This window comes from Cyprinus carpio, chromosome B3 (assembly GCF_018340385.1).
Source record: "Cyprinus carpio isolate SPL01 chromosome B3, ASM1834038v1, whole genome shotgun sequence".
Classification (NCBI taxonomy): Eukaryota; Metazoa; Chordata; class Actinopteri; order Cypriniformes; family Cyprinidae; genus Cyprinus; species Cyprinus carpio.
The window spans coordinates 10,932,689-10,952,800 of record NC_056599.1 but is presented as its reverse complement, the minus strand read 5'-3'; the positions used below and the strand labels follow the sequence as shown (position 1 = coordinate 10,952,800).

At 40.2% G+C, this 20,112-nt stretch overlaps 1 long non-coding RNA gene across 1 annotated transcript in view; it reads right to left on the bottom strand.

Moving 5' to 3' along the window:
- Window positions 1-2,023: 2,023 nt before the first annotated feature.
- Window positions 2,024-20,112, bottom strand: part of LOC122136479 — a 33,544-nt gene continuing 15,455 nt past the window's right edge. The window contains exons 2-3 of the long non-coding RNA XR_006154159.1: window positions 18,371-18,488; window positions 2,024-2,407 (exon numbers count right to left, since the gene is read on the bottom strand). This is a non-coding gene — a long non-coding RNA (uncharacterized LOC122136479). The remainder of the gene's footprint in view (window positions 2,408-18,370; window positions 18,489-20,112) is intronic.

The window sequence follows — 20,112 nt, the reverse complement described above, 5'->3', positions numbered from 1 at the left end:
GGTTGTCAAGCATTGCTATGCAATTGCTCCAGCATTTGGAGTGGTTGTTAGTGCAACAATATGAGACACATGTGTCTTTGATATAATATTCTCATATTTATAAGGGAATACAAACTAAAGTAGTTTAGAAATCTGCAACTAATTCCTGAACTGTTTAAATTAGAATAGCAAATTCTATCAAATTGAAATCCTTTGTTTTGTTTTTTTCATATTTACTTTTCCCATGTAAAACACGTGTGGTTGCCCAGGTGCTCAGAACACTTTATTTGTGTTGCTATATGGTTGCTAGGGTGTTGTAGGTGGTTGCTGACTGCTGTGTGTTCAGTGGTTTGTTAGCATGCTATGCTTTTAGAATGCTGAAGAATGCACATTTATTACACATTTATTTTCCTAATGCAAATATCTTGGTTTTATTGTGCATTTCTTTTTTTTTTTAAATTTGTTTGTTTGTTTTGCAATATGTACACTAGATTACAAAAATAAAGTCAGGTTTCTTTTAAGACCATAAAAAGTTCTTAAAAAGGCCTAAAAAGATATTAAATCAGAGCAGAAAGTCTTTGATATACATGAAGTCATCGAAAAGGCATTGAATGTTGCATGCACTGCAATAAATAAATAAAAATAAATGAAAGAATAAATAAATGTCTTCAGTATTTTTTTGCCTTTTAAATCAAAATTTAACAAAATTTAATGAGTTCAAGCTTAAAACAAGAGCAAACATTGTATTTTTTCTGAGCCCACTGGCATATACTTGTTCATGTTTTAATCATAAAATCACAAAAAGAAACCAAAAACATTTTATTAATTTCTCAGAAAACAAGATTTATCTTATGGCGTTTTGCTTCTCAAGTAAATGCATCTTTATTTAAGAATCTTTAAACATGCACTTGAAAACAAGACAAAAATACTAATGAAAACCTTTTTTTTTTTCAGTGTGATTCTAGTGATCGAGAAGTATTCAATCACATCTGTTGTAAGTTGCATTTTCAAACTTTGAAGTGTTGCTAATACAACTCATTGTGTTCTCTCTAGACATTTATATTTAGAGAAAATATTGAAGTATTGTGTTTCCTTCAGTTTGTGCATAAAATTTTCTTTACTTGGTCTTAAAATGCATGGAAAAAGCCGTGTGGAAAAACATTATCAGTTACCATTTATGTGTAAAGAAGTAATAGACATAAATAAATTATGTACTACTGTTTTTCCCTAAACTGTTTTTTGTCTATCACAATGTATAAACTGCAGGCTAAGATTTCCTTTTGAAATGGGATGTTTGTGCGCAAAACAAAGTTTATGACTTTGTTACAAAATAAATATCATATGAACGCCAATATGTTAATTTGCTGTGAGATTGCAGGGGACTAAAGCAGCCCCTTGGAGGAAGTGACATTTAAAATTCTGAAGAGCACCAAAAACAGACATTGAGGACAGAAATCTAAAAGAGAAAGAAAAGGGGGCGAACACGTCTGTTTTGTTGGCTAATAGACGACCGGAGGAAAAGAGACCTAAATCAGAAAGAGTAAAGCGCTGAAAAGAGAAGACAAACAAACTAAAAGCATCGGCACTGAGATCTCAGTGAGCTGCGCCAAAATTGTTTGGCACTGGTGGTTTTTAAAAGGAACACCTGCGAAGCGACAGTCGCTCCTTTACATTCTCCTGAAACCCCGCTGGTCAGTGCTCCACTACTTGGCATCTGATCCTTTGGCCCACGCCATCAGATGCCAAGAAGAAAGGAAATCGCTCAAGACATAAGCTTGCGTTTCTGCGGTGATAAAAGATTCAGTTCCCCCCACACGATTTGTCACCTGTGTGTTTGTTTTCCCACCCCCCGAGTCGAGAGCCCACCTTAATCTAAATGAGCTCATTAGTTGGCAGCGTTTGCCGCACAGGTTCACATAATGAGGCTCATAAACACGGGCGCCATCCACTAAATGAGGCCTGTCACCTCATGTTAGGCGAGTTTGCATAAAATACCGGCTCATTTAAATGAAAACATTTTCATTCTAAGCTTTGCCCGGAAAATGGTTGTTTTGATGAAAAATATTTTCAGCTTCAGACTTCATGTTTCTGGAATGTGTAGGGTAGGAGGCTTTATGCTGAATTCTCCAGAAGAAAATAGACACGGCTGTTGGATACGGCTCAAAGGAACGGTATGGAGCATAAAGTTCGGGTCTTCTCGGTTTCCTGTGTTTGGGTTGAGGTCCCGTGGTGCTGTGCGGCATGTTGGCAGCGGCCCGGAGCGTATGTACTGCTCCATAAGGTGATTTGTGGATGGCTTTCCTCGCGTGGTGGGCAGCCAGCTCAGGGTTCAGATCAGGACAGCACAGATAGACTGAGGACGGCCTGAGTGTTGACATGTTGAATTATTGCAGCCTTATTTTGTTTCTAGTTCTGTTTTTTCCAATCCCTGAAGGGGAATAAAGAACAGTAAAAACAAAAGAAGATTTACAAAATGGTGATTTGAAAACCTGAATGATGTATCTGAAAGTTATATAATGCTTGGGACAAAATATTCTTAAAGTTCTTAGAATGTTAAAAATAAACATTCACATAATGTTATATATTTGGTGAAAATAAAGTTATTAAAATGTTGTAAGAAACATTTTTGTAACCTTTAAATAGCTCTATAATATAAAAATGTATTATCAACAAGAAAATGGGACCCTGGAACAACATTGTGATTAACCAATCAGATTTGAAGAACCAGTTTATAGTTTTTGTGAGGTTTAGGCTTACAATCAGTGTTTTTTGCTTGTTCATCAGTGTCATTCATCTATCATTTCCTCTGATTTTAGGGATTACTCATGGTTAAGGTTAGGTTTAGGTGTAGGTATATGGTCAAGACTAAATTTTTGGATTAAATGCTTTTTGCAGTGGAGTTTTAAGTGATTTCTAGGCCATTGCTTTTCTGTCACTAAAGCGTTTGGGGTGGTTTATAGCATGTTGCCAGGGTGTTCTAGATTGTTGCTAAGACTATACCCTTTTTAGGCTTTTGTTTTGCTATGCTGTTGCAAGAGAGTTCTAGGTGGTTGCTAGGCCGTTTCTGTGTGGTTACTGACGTTTTTGAGCAGCACTGGGGTTGTAGGAAGGAGAGCTGAAACTCAAAACAGATGGTTGTGTTGGCACCTGTCTTGCTCTGAAATCTGTTTGGAGCTGTTTTCCACATGTATAAAACAGTCAAGACCTTCATGTGCCAGAAAAATAAACACCTCACATTTAACCCTTCTCTCACTGCGAGTCTGTCTCTTACAGTAATGCTCAGAGTCATCTAACGTCATTTGAGAGTATCTTTCACATACATGTTACACGTCATATATTTAAGATGCATTAGCTTAAACAGTTGCATTTCTGGTCTCAGAGACATAAAAAGTTTTATCAAAAGGTTATCTTTGATTTACAAAGTGTTTGAATCCAACCAGCAGTGCTAATGAATGAACAGAAGATGGCGCTTTATCTGCATTACGAATAAACTTCATGAATGAGTTTGTCATTAGAGTCTCATTAGTTGCTAAGTTTTTATGTGCTAAAACAGCAACATTTAGTCAAACCACAAATTGTCACCACATTTTAACATAAAGCAACTTACAGCATTACAATCCCAAAACACATTTAAACTGCACATTTACTGCAAATTAAAAAAACCACAAATTGTCACCACATTTTAACATAAAGCAACTTACAGCATTACAATCCCAAAACACATTTAAACTGCACATTTACTGCAAATTAAAATGGCATTGAACTTTTTACATCTTTTGTTATGCATCCAAAAAGGTAATAAATGTGTTTTAATTGTGTTTTTTTTTGCTGTTGTTGGGATGTTCTAAGTGGTTGCTAGTTGGTTTCTTACTGGCCCAAGTCAGAAGTTTTGTTGTTTTGGTATTTTTTTTGTGTTTTTGTGTTGTTCTTATTGGTTCCTATTTGATTAGTTTTGATCTATATTGTGTCTGTGAGAGCTAACGTTCGCATCAAGCTATATCAGGACTATTTGTTATATAGTGGAAGAAGACCATGTGTGATGTTTTGATCTCTATATTTGATTTGTGGTGTTATGGTATCTATGTGTTATTCTAGGTGTTATGGAAGAAGTCAGAAGAGGTAAAATCGCTATGAGGAATCGCGTGTTTATTGTTTGGATATGTCGTGGGTACAGAGGTGTATCTGTGTTGTTCAGTCGTGCAATGCGGTGTCTGAAGTGATATGGGCTCTCTATTGACAAGGCGAAGGACGAACGACAATAACATTGGCCGGCGACAGCCTGTGACGTCACATCGTAAATCAGTGGTAATCACAATAGATAAAATGATTATTCCTGTGACGTCATCACCCGGCGTGACCACAGTATAAAAGGGCGCCAAGAGAACACATCATCCTCTTCTTCGTCTTCAAGGGCTGTTTTGTTTGTAGTGTGCATTTGCGGTAAGAACAATTATTCTTCTTTACCATGGTGAGCACTAATAAGGTGTTTAAGAAGTGTGTGGATCTGTGTCCTCATTATTTGACACCTGATGACACACACAATCTTTGCGTCTTTTGTTTGGGTGAAGAGCACGCGAGCGATGTCCTAGAGGGGGTAGCTTGCATGCACTATAAGCTTTTTCCTATGAAAAAGCTCTGCTCTCATTTGTCTCTCTTTTCGAGGAGAGCTCCCCATGGTTCAGGACCCTTTGCTGATGAGGCACGGAGAAAAATGAGCTTGTGGGGATTTCAGATGGACCTGGCTGATGAGTTGAAAAAGGGTAAGGGTTTTTAGTTTTAATGCTCATCAGTCAAGGATGAGAGTTTGTCTGATCCAGTGCCTAGTGCTCTGCTGGCTCAAAGCCAGGATGAGCAGGAGATGTCAGATGAGGACGAAGAAGTCGAGACTAAGTCCTCCCAATCCTCCTGCCCCGCATATGACGAGCTGCTTGAGGTTATGGATCATGATGGGCCAAGAAAGTGACGCCTCAAGACCGCCTCGACAAGCATTTTCTTTCTAGCCAAAGTCCTCCAGCTCAGGTGAGCCTTCGATTTCTTCCCGATCTCCATGTGGAGATTGAGAAGGCTTAGAATTTTTTTTTTGTCTTGCATCCATAGATTCCAGCATACTAGTTATGCCAACATTGAGGGGATGCATGAGAATGGTTATGAGAACAGGTATACTAGTTATGCCAACATTGAGGGGAGCTATCTCTCTAGGGGGGAGACATCTTCTCTTAAGGCTCCCTCCCTGCCGTCCAAACCACTTCAGGATACATTTTGTTTGAATGGCAGGGCATACACGTCAGCAGGTCAGGCTGATGCTTCGTTGCATACCATGGCGGTGCTTCAGGCTTATAAGGCTGATCTGCTGAAAGACCTGAATAAAGGACAGGGTTTTACCCCCTGATGAGGTGGCTGAGTTTGTGTCGCACAGAGATCTTGCTCTCCATGCCACTAAGCGGGCCTGCCAACATTGAGGGGATGCATGAGAATGGTTATGAGAATGGTTCGGGTCGAAAGAGAAGGGCTTTCCTCTTGATGCAGCAGTTTCCTCTTCTGAGCTTTTCCACACTTCTGTCGAGATGGTGGTCAAGAAGTTTTTAGGAGGCCAAGATGCGCTCGGCTTCCTTTAAATCCTTCATTCCACGAAGGTCCAGGATGAGCCTGAAAAAAAGGGGGTCCTGGCCTGTCTCAATCTAAGGATCAAAGGCAGGCTCAGAAGACTAGTGTCGCGACTCGTGCCCCTCCCCCACTTGTGGGTAGGGCTAAAAAGTGGCGTGGGTCTAAGGGTGACATGCAAGATTTGAGGGTGGTGATCCAGACTTAGCGTTCTCAACGCTATTGTCTGGACCAGAGTAAAACCTGAGCCATCTACTCACCTCCCTCTGTGAGTATTACATCTGCTCTCATACTCCTCCCCTTAATTCCTAAACTAAAAAGCTTCCCTCCTGAGGTTCGGTAGGAGCCTCCTGGGCTTGCATTGCAGTCTCTTATGCTGGGTCTATGATGTTTTGGCTAGTTTCTATGTCTCATAGAACTACCTACTGATGGTCCGGACCCCAATGCTCTTCGGACTTCGCCTCCAGTCTATATCCACAAGCCTGAGTCATGCATGGGAGCCATGGTTGGTTTGACCCCCTGCTAAGTCAGGGCCTCCTGCTGTTGAATGATTTTAGTGATGGATTCACTCATCGGTTCTGGATCCACGCTGGTGGTAGCCCTCATCTTCTGCTTGGACACACAGCTTGGGCTTCTGCGGAAGTCTCCCAGCATCAGGTCCCCAGTATAACGCTGCAACCTCAGGACCTGTGGGTGTTTCTCGCAGGCTAGTACTCATCTGAGTATACGCTTCGTGACATGCTCCCTATCCTTTGGCCAGGGTGTGCTACTCATCTCTCACCCTTAGGGGTCTCCTGAGATTTGAGTCTTTCCGTAACCATCATTGAGGAGCTCAACACTCCATAGACAGTCAGGCCCACGGGTCTTCCCTGTCACACTGCCCTTATGGTCGAAACAGTAATCGCCCCTATGCGGAGTGGGCTTGGGTATACTGCGTTCCCTGAGGTACAAGGGATTTTTGTTTCTGAGGAAACCCCTCTTGTATGCTTCTGCTCTGAGGAGCAGTAAGCTCTGTATGCGTGAATGGTTATTGTGTCCCACTATTTCTTCAGATTTTATCGGATTGGGTTATACGGGACCCAGACTCTCTATCAAGATAGAGAGCATGAGACCGTGCCCAGATGCACCAGTGGACTGTCTCTTATTGGGCCCTGCTGGGTTAACCCTTCTAATCGAGCTGAGAAGTGCTCCCCTCAGTGTGAGGGTTAGCTATGAGTTGCTCCCAGTATGTGCTGTAAGGGCCAGCCTCAACTTGAGAGCCAAGAACGCTGCTCCCGAAAAACCTGCATTTGCAACGAACTAAGAGTTAGGCCCATCTCTGGGCCTGATACTTGATCATTTGCTTTTATTTTGGGACCATGTTGTTCCCTCTAGGAATGTGTGATCCCCTTCTAGCAGGATCCCATATCTAGGGCTGTCATGGTGACAGATTTTTACCACTGCGGTGGTAATGGACCAACTACCGCCGGTAGTTTCATTAACACAGGCGATTATTTTTTTCAGTTAAATGCATTTAAAATATTTAATGCAATTAACGCAAGGGCGGGGCTAGGGTTGGCCACCCCACTCACAACTGCTGCTTCTGTCACTTTTTCTCTTGACAAGAAGTGCTTTTATTCAGTCGCAGAATGACTGAGAACAGGGGACGTCTGGACACATGCTCCTCTTCACTTCAGCACCAGGCGCGAGTCAATTGAGGGCAGATACGGTCCTGTGCTCACAGCGCATGCTCTCCAATTCCACGCACAAAGGTGCCGGAATGCACTGTAGCCTGTATCCTTTCATATCAAAGCGTGAAATAAACTACGTGCATGCAATGTCTTGGTCAGGTAAGTCATGAAGTTACCAAAAAGGCGATTAAAGCTGCCTTAAAACTGTGCATGCATATATGAGTCACATTTAAGAACATGTCTCTGAAATGGTTTTCAAAACTGTCCTCGAGCATGGCTGTGCTCCTCTCACTGCGGGAGGGTCCCTTTGAGCTCGCTGGGTGAGTCCTCCTTTAGACTTAAGAGCTAGGTCCTCTGAACCTGGGCTATTGTTTGCTTCGGTCAAGCTGGGTTCCTCTCTCTCCTTGCCAGGGGTTGAACCCTCCGCTGTTGTGTTGTTTGGTTGTGTCATTATGTGTTTAGGGTTGATTTCCGTGGCAGTGACATTAGGTAGTTGGGCCACTTGCTGCTTCCCTGATAAGCTGCTTTTTTTTTAATTTACTTTCATTTAATTCAAACTGTGTACATATTTAATTTTAAAGGGCTTTTGAATGTTAAAGCCAAGAATAACAACTAAGTTAGCTAAAAAAAAGGCCCAGAACTGCTTTTCTGACTGATGACACAAACAATGTTAACCATTTGTACATCCTCTAACACGCATATTTTAGATTCACAATTCATTTAAAAGCCTCTGGTGTGTAAAAATACTAAATATCATCATGTTCTGCTGTTTTTTGCCCTAATAAAAGTCATAGGAACATTAGCCTAAATATTTAATAAAGAAACTTCATTCTAATGCTCATTATATTAGCGTTATCTGCGCTTATGCTAATGATTAACTACTCTAATAACAGCGTTCATTTCAATCCAACATTCAAATTAAAATATTTAACAATATTCATAACAGAACGCAGTGTTTCCCACAGCCTTGAACTCTATTTGTGGTGTCATATACAGTATATGCAAATTCATTCTCTGCCAGCAGGAGGAGAAGATAGGGGTTTCCCCAGTAATGGCTGTAATCAAATAAGTGCTGAGCCTGCACTCACAAACGCTGCTCAGGCATTACAGGCGAGATTAAATGAAAATGACATCCATAATTTTCAGAAGACAGACGGTTTCCTTTAGAAATACAGTGATATAAAAACACCCGCAACGGGTTTCGACTTTGAAAGTGAAAGTGACGTGACATACAGCCAAGTATGGTGACCCATACTCAGAATTCGTGCTCTGCATTTAACCCATCCAAAGTGCACACACACAGCAGTGAACACACACACACCCTGAACACACACCCGGAGCAGTGGGCAGCCATTTATGCTGCGGTGCCCGGGGAGCATTCGGGGGTTCGGTGCCTTGCTCAAGAGGACCTCAGTCATGGTATTGCCGGCCCGAGACCTAAACCCACAACCTTAGGGTTAGGAATCAAACTCTCTAACCACTAGGCCATGACTTCCCCCAGTCCTTCACTCGATTGAGCTCCACTGAGTAGCAGCCTCAGGTTGTTAGGCCTCTCTCCGTCTCCCTGTTGAGCTGCTATCATTGTGGATCTAGCTTAGCAGTGCTCTTGGGGGTTTTCATATGAGCATGCCCCTCTCGATCTGAGCGTCCGAGCTCCCCTTCTATTTTTGAAGATGGGTCTCCGCTCTTTTGAGCTCCAGATAGCAATCATGCCAGGCAGCTGGACCATCTCCTGCCTCCCTGGCTGGTTGCTTGTTAAGTGACCTAGCTATGCTTCTCTCACCATGAGGGGCCTCTTGCAAGTGCGGATTCTGCTCTGTGAGCATGCCACAGTCACATAGAGCTCCTAGGCTGGTTTATACAGCTTTGGTTACCCCTTAAGCATCAGTGTTTTGAAATCCATGCTACGGTAAGTGCACATGCTGAGTTCTGTGCACTTTCTAAAATCCAAATTGTGGTAAGTGTGCACTCTTAGCATTCTGCGCAGGGCTACACACTGTCAGCCTCATTCCCTTTCTCTGAGCTGGTTTAGGCCCTGGTTCTTGCCTTGGGCTCCACTTAACTCATGTATCTCTGTTAATACATTTCTGAGTAGGGTGTTGCTACCAAAGATCTGTCGAGTCAGTTCTTTGAACAGGTTTATACAGAACCGGCGGTTGCCCCCCTGGATGGCAGGCCACGGTCTGGTTTGGTTTTTAGACACCTGGCTGTATCCCCTTAAAGGAATCTTTTTCTTCTGATTCCAAGCCTTGAGCTCTGCCCTAGGCTTGGGCTTCCTAACCCAACCCTTAACAGGTAAGTTCTTTTAGGGTATGCAGCTCAGGCCCTTGGCCGAAGGGGATAATGTCACTGACAGCCGTCAAGACGTCCTATGAGCAACTCCCATGGCTATGGTAGAGTTGGTACTTAGTGCTTGCTGTGGTTTCTGGTGTGCACTTCCCTCAGCATGGCGCGTGGGTGTACTATTTCCCATAGTGACCTCTAGAGGACGAAGTTCGAAATTCCCTCGGAAGGGAACGTCTCAGGTTACGTATGTAACCATGGTTCTCTGAGAAGGGAACGAGACACTGCGTCCTCTAGTTCACTTGCCATGCTTTTGATGTGAGCTTCAGATGACGAAGTGGATGACATGGTCTCCCAGCACTCTTTTATACTGTGGTAATGCCGGGTGATGATGTCAATGTTATTGTCATGTTTAGATGTATGCTTCAGACACCGGTCATGCTGCAGGCATTCCCCTTAGCGACCTCTAGAGGACGCATTGTCTCGTTCCCTTCTCAGGGAACCATGGTTACATATGTAACCTAAGACGTTTTTTGTTTTTTTTAAATATTAAATTATTGTCTTGTAACACATTTCTAGGGTTTTGCATTGCTATGCTGTTTACAAGGGAGTTAAAGTTTGCAACTAAGTTGTTAGCGGTTTCTGGATTGCTCAGAGAGGTTTTTACTAGAGGTCAACCAATTGATTGGTTTTGCCGAATAATATGCACTGATAGTCGATTGCTGGAACCATCGGCAAAAATCCATGCTGATAGTTTTCTGGGTTGTGTCTGTTGCTGGAGCGGCTGAGGTGGTCAGCTGTCATTATACAGTACAATGGGAGAGCAGCCTCTAGGTGTGAATCACAAACACCAGGTGCTGTTTGTTTTGACATGCGAGACTGCGCACTACATACAGCAGGACACTTCAGATGGTGATTACTTTGACTAGATAATCATCAAATGTTCTAAAATATAAGAAAATAAGGTGTGAGAGTTTACATATAAAAGGTAGAGACGTAATGTTCATTAAGATTAATGAAAATGTTTATTTCAACATTTACAAATACATTTTTACATTTTAAAGTTGTTTTTGTTGACATTTGTTAACACACTATATGAAATAACGTGAATAGTCAAGGTATAATTAATATATTAATATTCAATGGTAATAATTATATATTTATTTAATTTAAAAATAGGCCTACACTGTAAAAACTGTTATGTGCTATCTAGTCATAATAATTAAGGGTAGTTTTTAAGGCTTGATTTTTTAAAATGTAATCTACCTGAATAAAATCTAAATTATTGAATCTATGACACAATGAATTTAATATTATTAGAAAAGTGTTCATTTATTTTAAGCTTATTCTCAAAATTCTGTGATTTTGTGTAAGGCCAGTTCGTATTTGACTTTGAGTTATTTTGTACAATTAAAAGACTGTATACAAGTAGACAGCTCAAGTAGGAGAAAACTTATAACTGCAGTGGCGTTAGCAGAGCTACTGCTCATTGAACATCATGGCTCATAGTGTTAGTACATAGTTATCCATAACCTAACCATAAGCTCTACTCTTCTGCACAATGTTAACTACAGAAACATCAACATAACAGAAACCCTTTCAAATGTCAAACATAACTAAACATTAAACATTAACAGATGTTTCCCTTTACTCAAAAACACATAAAATGGCACTTAATTTAAACAATATTTACTCTACATATCCAGCCATTTGCGAAGCATGCTGGGAACTAGCAATCACCGCCAAAATAAAACTGCATAATTGAGATAATTCTCTTAAAATAAATAGGTAGCCTTCTTTCCTTAATTTTATCAGCTATATCAATTCCTAAATCAAGCCCCCAAACTGCTTAAGTTTCCTTTAAAAAACGATGAAAACATCTCTTGGTTTTATTAGTGAAATGTTCTCAATATTTTATATGTAACACTGCACCACAATTTTTATGTGAGTTAATTATTACCTTAATTTTGTAAGGAAAACATGTAGGAAACAAGTAGGAAATTCTTGATTTTTTAATTACAGTGTATATATTTTTATGGCTCAGTACTGTTTTATTTTTATAATAAATTTCAGCACTGTTTTACTTGAAGAGTTTGTTTTCATTTAGTATCCATTTTTATCCGGTATGGACCAACCAAGTTATCAGAATATCAAAATATCACTTATGGAAGGGTAATATTCTTTAATAATAAAATAAATATGTATTTTTAAAAATATATGAAATTACTGGTCTGTAACAAGATTAATGAAACTGTAAACAGTAGTATACAGCTCAGTATTAAATTAGAAATAATCAGTATTAAAAAGCAGAGATTTTGCATCTGGGACATTTATGTGACTGATTCAGTTCTCTTTCAAAAGACTTAAAAAGCCTAGTGTGAACAGGAAGAAAAACAAGTGAGCGCATTGCAGGAAGGCGTCCTGAGTGACCCGTGTGTCATATAGGGTGAGACATGCTGCTCTGTGATTGGCTGACAGTGAGCAGCACTGCGGTTCAATACATGTAGGAAAGAAAGGAGAGGAGAGGAGAGGAGAGCTGAAACTCAAAGCAGATGGTTGTGTTGGCACCTGTCTTGCTCTGAAATCTGTTTGGAGCTGTTTTCCACATGTATAAAACAGTCAAGACCTCCATGTGCCAAAAAAATAAACACCTCTGATTTAACCCTCCTCTCACTGCGAGGCTGTCTCTTACAGTAACAGACGCCTGATGTGACCATGAGAGAGCACCTTCGGTAACTCGTGTTGTCTCATGCATCTTATAGACATTATGGGAATTATCGTATGTGTGAAATTAGATCAAAAACACCAAAGCAAGTGACAGATAACTGATGGTGCAGCTTTTTAATGTCCTTTTTGCTCAGTGACCTATTCAGTTTTAATATCTGTATGTACTTGTGCTTTCTGTCCATTTACTCACTTAAATGCTATTTGTTTTGATTGTTTGTTGTGTAGTTTCATGACATTCATTCATTTTTAAGATTTTTTATTTTATTTGGAGCCACTGAAATTCCAATAGGAAACAACTTATTGTAATTAGGCTTTATCTCGCAAAGACCTTTTTGCATTATAATTAAATAATGATAAAATCATCAAATTTTAATTTTTGTTTTTTAAATGCAATAAATTTGAACTGAAATAAAATTAAAGCTATTTAGCAAAAGCAACATTTCTTATTTTTATTTAGTTGAAAACAGAAATAACTGAAACTGAATTAACATGAATAACTGTAGACATATTAAAAAACAAAAAACAAAAGGTAAATAAATACAATTACAAAAACATACAATAAAATTACTAAAACCTCATATAACTTGAAAACTTTGATATATTATATAATTCAATGGCATTCATTTATTAAGTTTTAAATGCTTTCATTTCAAGTAACATTTTCGTTACTTGATAAACATTAACTGAAATATAATAAAATACAGGTGCATCTCAATAAATTAGAATGTTGTGGAAAAGTTCATTTATTTCAGTAATTCAACTCAAATCTCAACAAATTAGGATACTTCATAAGACCAATAAAAAAATAAAAAAAATAAAAAAAAGAACATTTTTAGTGAACTGTTGGCCTTCTGGAAAGTATGTTCATTTACATGTACCCAATACTTTGTAGGGGCTCCTTTTGCTAGTGCGCTCGCCTCATTTATTAACCTGCCTCAATCGGGCGTGGCATGGAGGTGATCAGGTTTGAGGGCACTGCTGAGGTGGTATGGAAGCTGGCTCCAGGGTTTCTTTGACAGTGGCCCTTCAGCTTATCTGCATTTTTTGGTTCTCTTGTTTCTCATTTTCCTCTTGACAATACTCCATAGATTCTCTATGGGGTTCACCATGATCATTTAACCAACTTTTGGTGCTTTTGGCAGTGTGGGCAGGTGCCAAATCCTGCTGGAAAATGAAATCAGCATCTTAAAAAAGCTGGTCAGCAGCATGAAGTGCTCCAAAATTTCTTGGTAAATGGGTGCAGTGACTTTGGTATTCAAAAAACACAATGGACCAACACCAGCAGATGACATTGCACCCCAAATCATCACAGACTGTGGAAACTTAACACTGGACTTCAAGCAACTTGTGCTATGAGCTTCTCCAACCTTTCCTCCAGACTCTAGGACCTTGGTTTCCAAATGAAATACAAAAACTTGCTCTCATCTGAAAAGAGGACTTTGGACCACTGGATAACAGTCCAGTTCTCGAAGCTGTCTTTATTCTCCTTCATCCGTCTTACCCACAAAAAGAATCCCTTCCTCTCAGGAATAGAAAGAGAGTAATACCTTAGCCCAGGTAAGCACCTCTGACGTTGTCTGTGGTTCAGGAGTGGCTTAACAAGAGGAATACGACAACTGTAGCCAAATTCCTTGACATGTCTTTGTGTGGTGGCTCTTGATGCCTTGACCCCAGCCTCAGTCCATTTCTTGTGAAGTTCACTCAAATTCTTGAATCGATTTTGCTTGACAATCCTCATAAGGCTGTGGTTCTCTCGGTTGGTCGTGCATCTTTTTCTTCCACACTTTTTCCTTCCATTCAACTTTCTGTTAACATGCTTGGATACAGCACTCTGTGAACAGCCAGCTTCTTTGGCAATGAATGTTTGTGGCCTACCCTCCTTGTGAAGGGGTGTCAATGATTGTCTTCTGGACAACTGTCAGATCAGCAGTCTTCCCCACGATTGTGTAGCCTAGTGAACCAAACTGAGAGACCATTTTGAAGGCTCAGGAAACCTTTGCAGGTGTTTTGAGTTGATTAGCTGATTGGCATGTCACCATATTTGTTGAGCTAGTGAATTGGTGGGTTTTTGTTAAATGTGAGCCAAAATCATAACAATTAAAAGAACCAAAGACTTAAACTACTTCAGTCTGTGTGCACTGAATTTATGTAATACACGAGTTTCACAATTTGAGTTGAATTACTGAAATAAACTTTTCCACGACATTCTAATTTATTGAGATGCACCTGTATATATATAAAAATCATCTGGTTGTAATAAAAACTTTATAGACATATTAAAAACAAAAAATTACAAAACACACACACACACACACACAAACTAATATTAAAATGTAAACTGAAAATTAAAAATCAAAATAAAAAATTCTAAATATATTTTTTAAAAACTATAATTGCATCTCATTAATAAGTAACACTTCTTTTAGCATTTTATTGTTTTAGTGTTTGGTGTATAAAAACAAATTTTATTATTGCATAATTTTATTATATTTACCATTATTTTATCCACATATTTTTATATTACAATAATATTACATATAATATGTCCCAAAACAAATTGCTCTCAGAAGGATGTAAGAATTGTCTTCAACGGGAGATCTGCTGCAATACTGCAGGTGGTCCACAAATTATTGTTTAATCTAACACTGGGTCCTGCTCCATCTCTATATCCTTCAAGGGGTCTTTTAAAAAGGTTGAAGACTCCTAATGAGACGCGTGTGCATTTCCGTATCCAGAAGAGGGCGCCGCTGCATGCGCACCTGTCCAGCCCTGCTCTTACTGGATGTTTATGTACTTTAACAGCGACAGTGAGTCAAACCACTAATTGTTACCATGTTTTCACACATAGTAAGTCGTGTTTCAATTCTAGACACATTGAAATGTGCACTTTCATTGAGAATTAAAATGACATGGAACATTTTCCTGCTTTTATGTCCTTAAGTTGAATGAAAGAACTGTATTTAACAAGACTGCATTAAACAAATACGCTTGTAGTGAAACCATAAATAATAGTGAAGAGTGTAATTTAGTCTTTTAAAACACAATCAGTAGTGGAAACTTTATATTTAATCACAATGTTAATTTAATAAATAATAACTTAATCATTAAATTGTAATTTAATAAAATATATTTAAGACAGTTTTGTAGTGTTGGTTTTGTAATTTAATATGTAACCCTTTTAGACCCACAATTATTAATATGACAAACTGTGAATTAAAGTATTTATATTTTAAATCAATATTTTCCAAAATCAGTCCAAATGAATCTCAATGAGAGCAACTGTTTACAATTAGAGGTTTTCTGTCTCGTTTCTTTATTTTGAATATTTATCCAAATGTTTGTGCTCAGATTTTGCAGGAATTTCCACATGATACGTTACACTAAACATGTGCCTTTTGCTTTGTAGTGATTATCAACACATAAGAGATGCATTAGGCTGTATTAAAACCAACTGAGGAATAAAACAGCATGATGGACTCCTTATGCTGACCTGTGTAATGTTACTCAAACTATTACCTAAACATTTCTACGAAATTGATTCTCTTGATTAAATCAGAAATGCCTCCTTGAAGACATTTGTTTTAGTTTGTGAAATAACCCTATTTAGTCCAATTCTATTCTTTTGTTATTATTATTATTACTTTACATTTCTAAGTGTAAGAAATGCATCCAAACATTAGAAGTGTTTAGTCTTTATTATCGGCCATATATGTTGAACATGCTTCCTTTAAAAAACAAAACAAGTATTTATTTATTTATGACTGTCAAAAACAAAATAGCTCAAATGTATAACATATGTCTCAAATGCAGTAAAGCAGGAAATTGCATGTAGATAAAGGATTCCTTTAAAAGTAGAATTGTTCAGATATTATCCAAATTTATCGTTTAGTAAAACAAAAATCTTTTTTTTCTCTCTGCCTGATGTATTCACATCTGGTTAGACTGTCAGAGGTCAGATGTGTGAAATATTGTGCTAATAAATAGTCTCTGTGAGGACAGGTTTGAATGGAAAGTGCATTGTAAATGACTTCTCTCTCTCTTCAATAATGTGGCAAATTTTTGTGGGTAGGTTTTTAGATTGCTAGCATGAAATGTAGCGTGCAGCTTCTGTTTTATTTCCTGAATGCACATGCATGCACTTGTTAATCAGAAATTGAAGTAAAAGTTCTGTGGAAAATCCAAATCATGATTGGAGAACATATCTAATATATTGCTCTATAACTGCAGGTTGGTTTATGCGGACAGAACTACAAAAACTCTTTTTCTTTTATACATAAATATATAATTCATTAACATTTCTTTTTTTATTTAATTTATTTAATTTATGTTTAATTCTATTTTATTTTATTTAAATTTTGATTTATTTTATTTTCCTCTGGGCAGACTTAAATATTTGGAGTTTTGCCATTTTTGCAATTTTGCAATATTCTACAATCATATCATTCTCATTTTGCGGCATTTGCACACCGTTCAACTGTGTTCTTGCAATCTGAGGGATTACGCATTATCGTGTCTGTTCTTAATGTCATACATCAATTAAATCAGCATTTTGTGGGATCCGTATAATCAGTATCTTAATGAAGCAGGTGCTCGGACAGGTGTTGCACTAGTTCTGCGTATAGCTTACATACTGTGGGAATATCCATATTCGGCTCGAAAACGCACCTATTACATGCTTTGGCTGTCTTTACGAGAAATCATTGCACATAAAAGGCAGCGTATATAAGAAATGTGCATTTTCCAGACCCTTCGGCTTTGCATAAGAAAAGCGTTTTCCTTTCTGCGAGGTATCGCCCATCATTGATCAAGACTTTGGCTGGATTACTTTTGACGTGCACTTTTATTAAATTGGTTTGCTGTTGGGTGAAGGCAGCTGGAGATGAATCAAGTGGCAGATGAGCTGGCAGGCCGTGCCACAAGTGTGAGGTGAGCGCTCGAGAGAGAGACAGATGGACGGACAGATAGATAAATGATTTCCAGTGGAAAGACTAGCGAGGATAAGAAGCAGCCTGGCATTATCCCGTGCCCTTTAGTATTTAAAGGATGCTGGCATAACATTTAGGTATTTGGGGCGACAGAGCCACGCAGAAAATGCGCTCACACAAACCCCCCCAACAATCATTTGCTTTATGAGGCGCCTGCTGATGCCATGGTAACCCTCCTGTCCTGGGCACGGCTCAGGCGCTGGTGTGCCAAACAAATGCCATGGTAACTTTTTTTTTTTTTAACCCACGTTGCCCAGAAACCTTTGAGATTTACTAAGTAAAACCAGTGGATTCACAAATTAGGCTGAGAGAAACGCGAAGTTTAGTGTTTACAGTTTCTATGTACAAATTACCCAGAAACAGTGTGAATTACACACTGACTTTTTTAAGAACAAGTCCTATTTAGGTAAATTTAGGGGTGCAAGCCATTGAGGTTTATATTATGTAACTCACATTTTCTTTTGTCAACCAAGAATCAAACATTTAATTTCTTAATGTATGTTTCTGGTCTCATCATGAATGATTCATCATTGCACATTTGTCCAGTTGTATTGTTTGTCTTTGTATTCTTCTATTAAAAACTCACTCTGCTGTGAAACCTTTCCAAGCAACAACACCCAAGGATTATTTTACAAGCCTTCCAAGCACTTTTTTGTGATAATCAATTTCTGATTGATAAAATGAACGAAATATTTTACATGGATGTGTAATATTTAGCATAAAAAACAGGGTCAAAATATAGAATCCAAATCTGCTAAGGGGTAATAATGGAACAACAGTTTTAAAAAGTGATTTCTCACTATTATTTACAACAGGATCTGGATTTAGATCAAATATTTTTGTTACAAATTTGCAATGGCTGCATGTAACATTTTGTCTGTCAAAAAAGTATTTATCATGAGTGTAACATTTTGTATGTAAAAAGAGTATCCTAACATAAATAATACATGACACACATGAGTGTAAGTATGTTCTTCACTCTTGATTTTTATAAAATGTAGATCAATATCTTCTCTGTTGTTTAAAATATTAATGCAGTTATCAAAGTTTGATCATATTGTCGGGGGGTAAGAATCACGCAACAAGGAGTGCTCAGTAAATGCCCCATAGGGTGGATTTACTTACAAGTGAATGTTATTTAAAAGAAAGGTCCAGGTGGGTGCTTCGGTGCCGTGAGTGCTCTCTTCCTTCATCCCAGTGCAATGGGTCCGTGCTGTGGGGCTGGTAGGTCACACGCTGTTGTCTGTGGGAGAAACGAGAGGCCGAGTTAATGCTCAGTCTCATGGAGAAGTGTCTCAAAGGTGGCATGGCTTGCGTGGCTTATGTAGCCACCGCCTGATGAGCTGCAGGTGTGACCGATCAGCCTGTGATGAGGACGGGCAGGTGGTGGCATGGCTTGCGTGGCTTATGCCCCCCCCCCCCCCCCCCCCCCCAAGTGTCGTTCTGGTCCTGTTGATGATATGAGACCGTAGGGGAGAAATAGGGGGTGGGTGGGGAGTGACCCCTGACAGACCTGAGATCCGAGAGAGGCCATTAGTGTTGGCGTTCACGGCTCCAGCTCGATGACGCACCATGAAGTGGAAGTCCTGGAGCGCGCGAGGAACCATCGGGTCACCCTGGCATTGGTGTCTTTAGCCCGTGCCATCCACCGAAGGGGTGCGTGGTCAGTGACCAGGGTGAACTTTCAGCCTAGGAGGTAGTACCACAGCTCCAGGACTGCCCACTTGATGGCCAGGGCCTCCTTTTCCACCTCCGCATAGTTTCTCTCGGCTGGGGTCAGCTTCCTGCTGATATAAATGACAGAATGCTCCTCACCTTCCTGGATCTGTGACAGGACGGCTCCCAGTCCCATGTCAGGTGCCCCGTGGAGGCCAAAGGGAAGGGTCCGGTACTGCCAGTGGCCACTAGGGGTAGAAATAGCAGTCTTATGTTTAGCATTCTCAGAGAGGGGTACCTGCCAGTAGCCTTTGGTAGTCCAACGTCAAGATATACCGGGCCCTTCCCAGTCGGTCCAACAGCTCATCCACCCGAGTCATGGGGTATCTGTCGAACTCGGAAACCTCGTTGAGGCGGCGGAAGTCATTGCAGAAACAGAGGGTGCCATCCGGTTTCGGGACCATCACAATTGGGCTGGACCACGGGCTGCGTGATGGTTATATCACCCCCAACATCATCATTTGTTGTATTCCCTCCTCAATAGCTTGCCGACGAGCCTCAGGGGCGGGGTAGGGCCGTTGCCTGACGACGACCCCTGGCGGCATGGAGCTTGATGTGTGATGTTGGTGTGCGTGGGTATGGAGGGGAAGAGATGAGAGAACTGAACTGTCAGGTGATGTGGTTCAGTTCTGTGGGCAGCTGAAAGGTGGGGGTTGACGTTGACAACCACGGGATCAGAAACGGCGAGCTAGTCCCAACCCTCTTCTTCAGCAGGTTGATGTGGTAGAGCTGCTCGGCTTTCCTCCTTCCTGGCTGATGCACACGGTAAGTCACCAACCCAATCCTTTCCAGCACTGTGTAGGGACCCTGCCAGGTGGCCAGGAACTTGCACGCAGTGTTGGGGACTAGGACCATGACTCTGTCTCCAGGCTGGAACTCCCGTGGTTGGGCTGACCAATTGTAGTGGTGCTGTTAAGCCTGCTGCGCTTTACTTAAGTGTTCCCGGACTAATGGCATGACTCAGTCAATCCTTTCCCTCATCTGCTTTACGTGCTTGATCACAGAGCGATTGACCTGCCGGCTGTTGTTCCCAGGCCTTTGCCACATCCAGGAGGCTGCGGGGTTGCTGACCAAAGAGGAGCTCGAAGCGGGTGAAGCCAGTTGAGGCCTGAGGAACTTCACGGATTCCGAAGTGGATGTAGGGGATCATA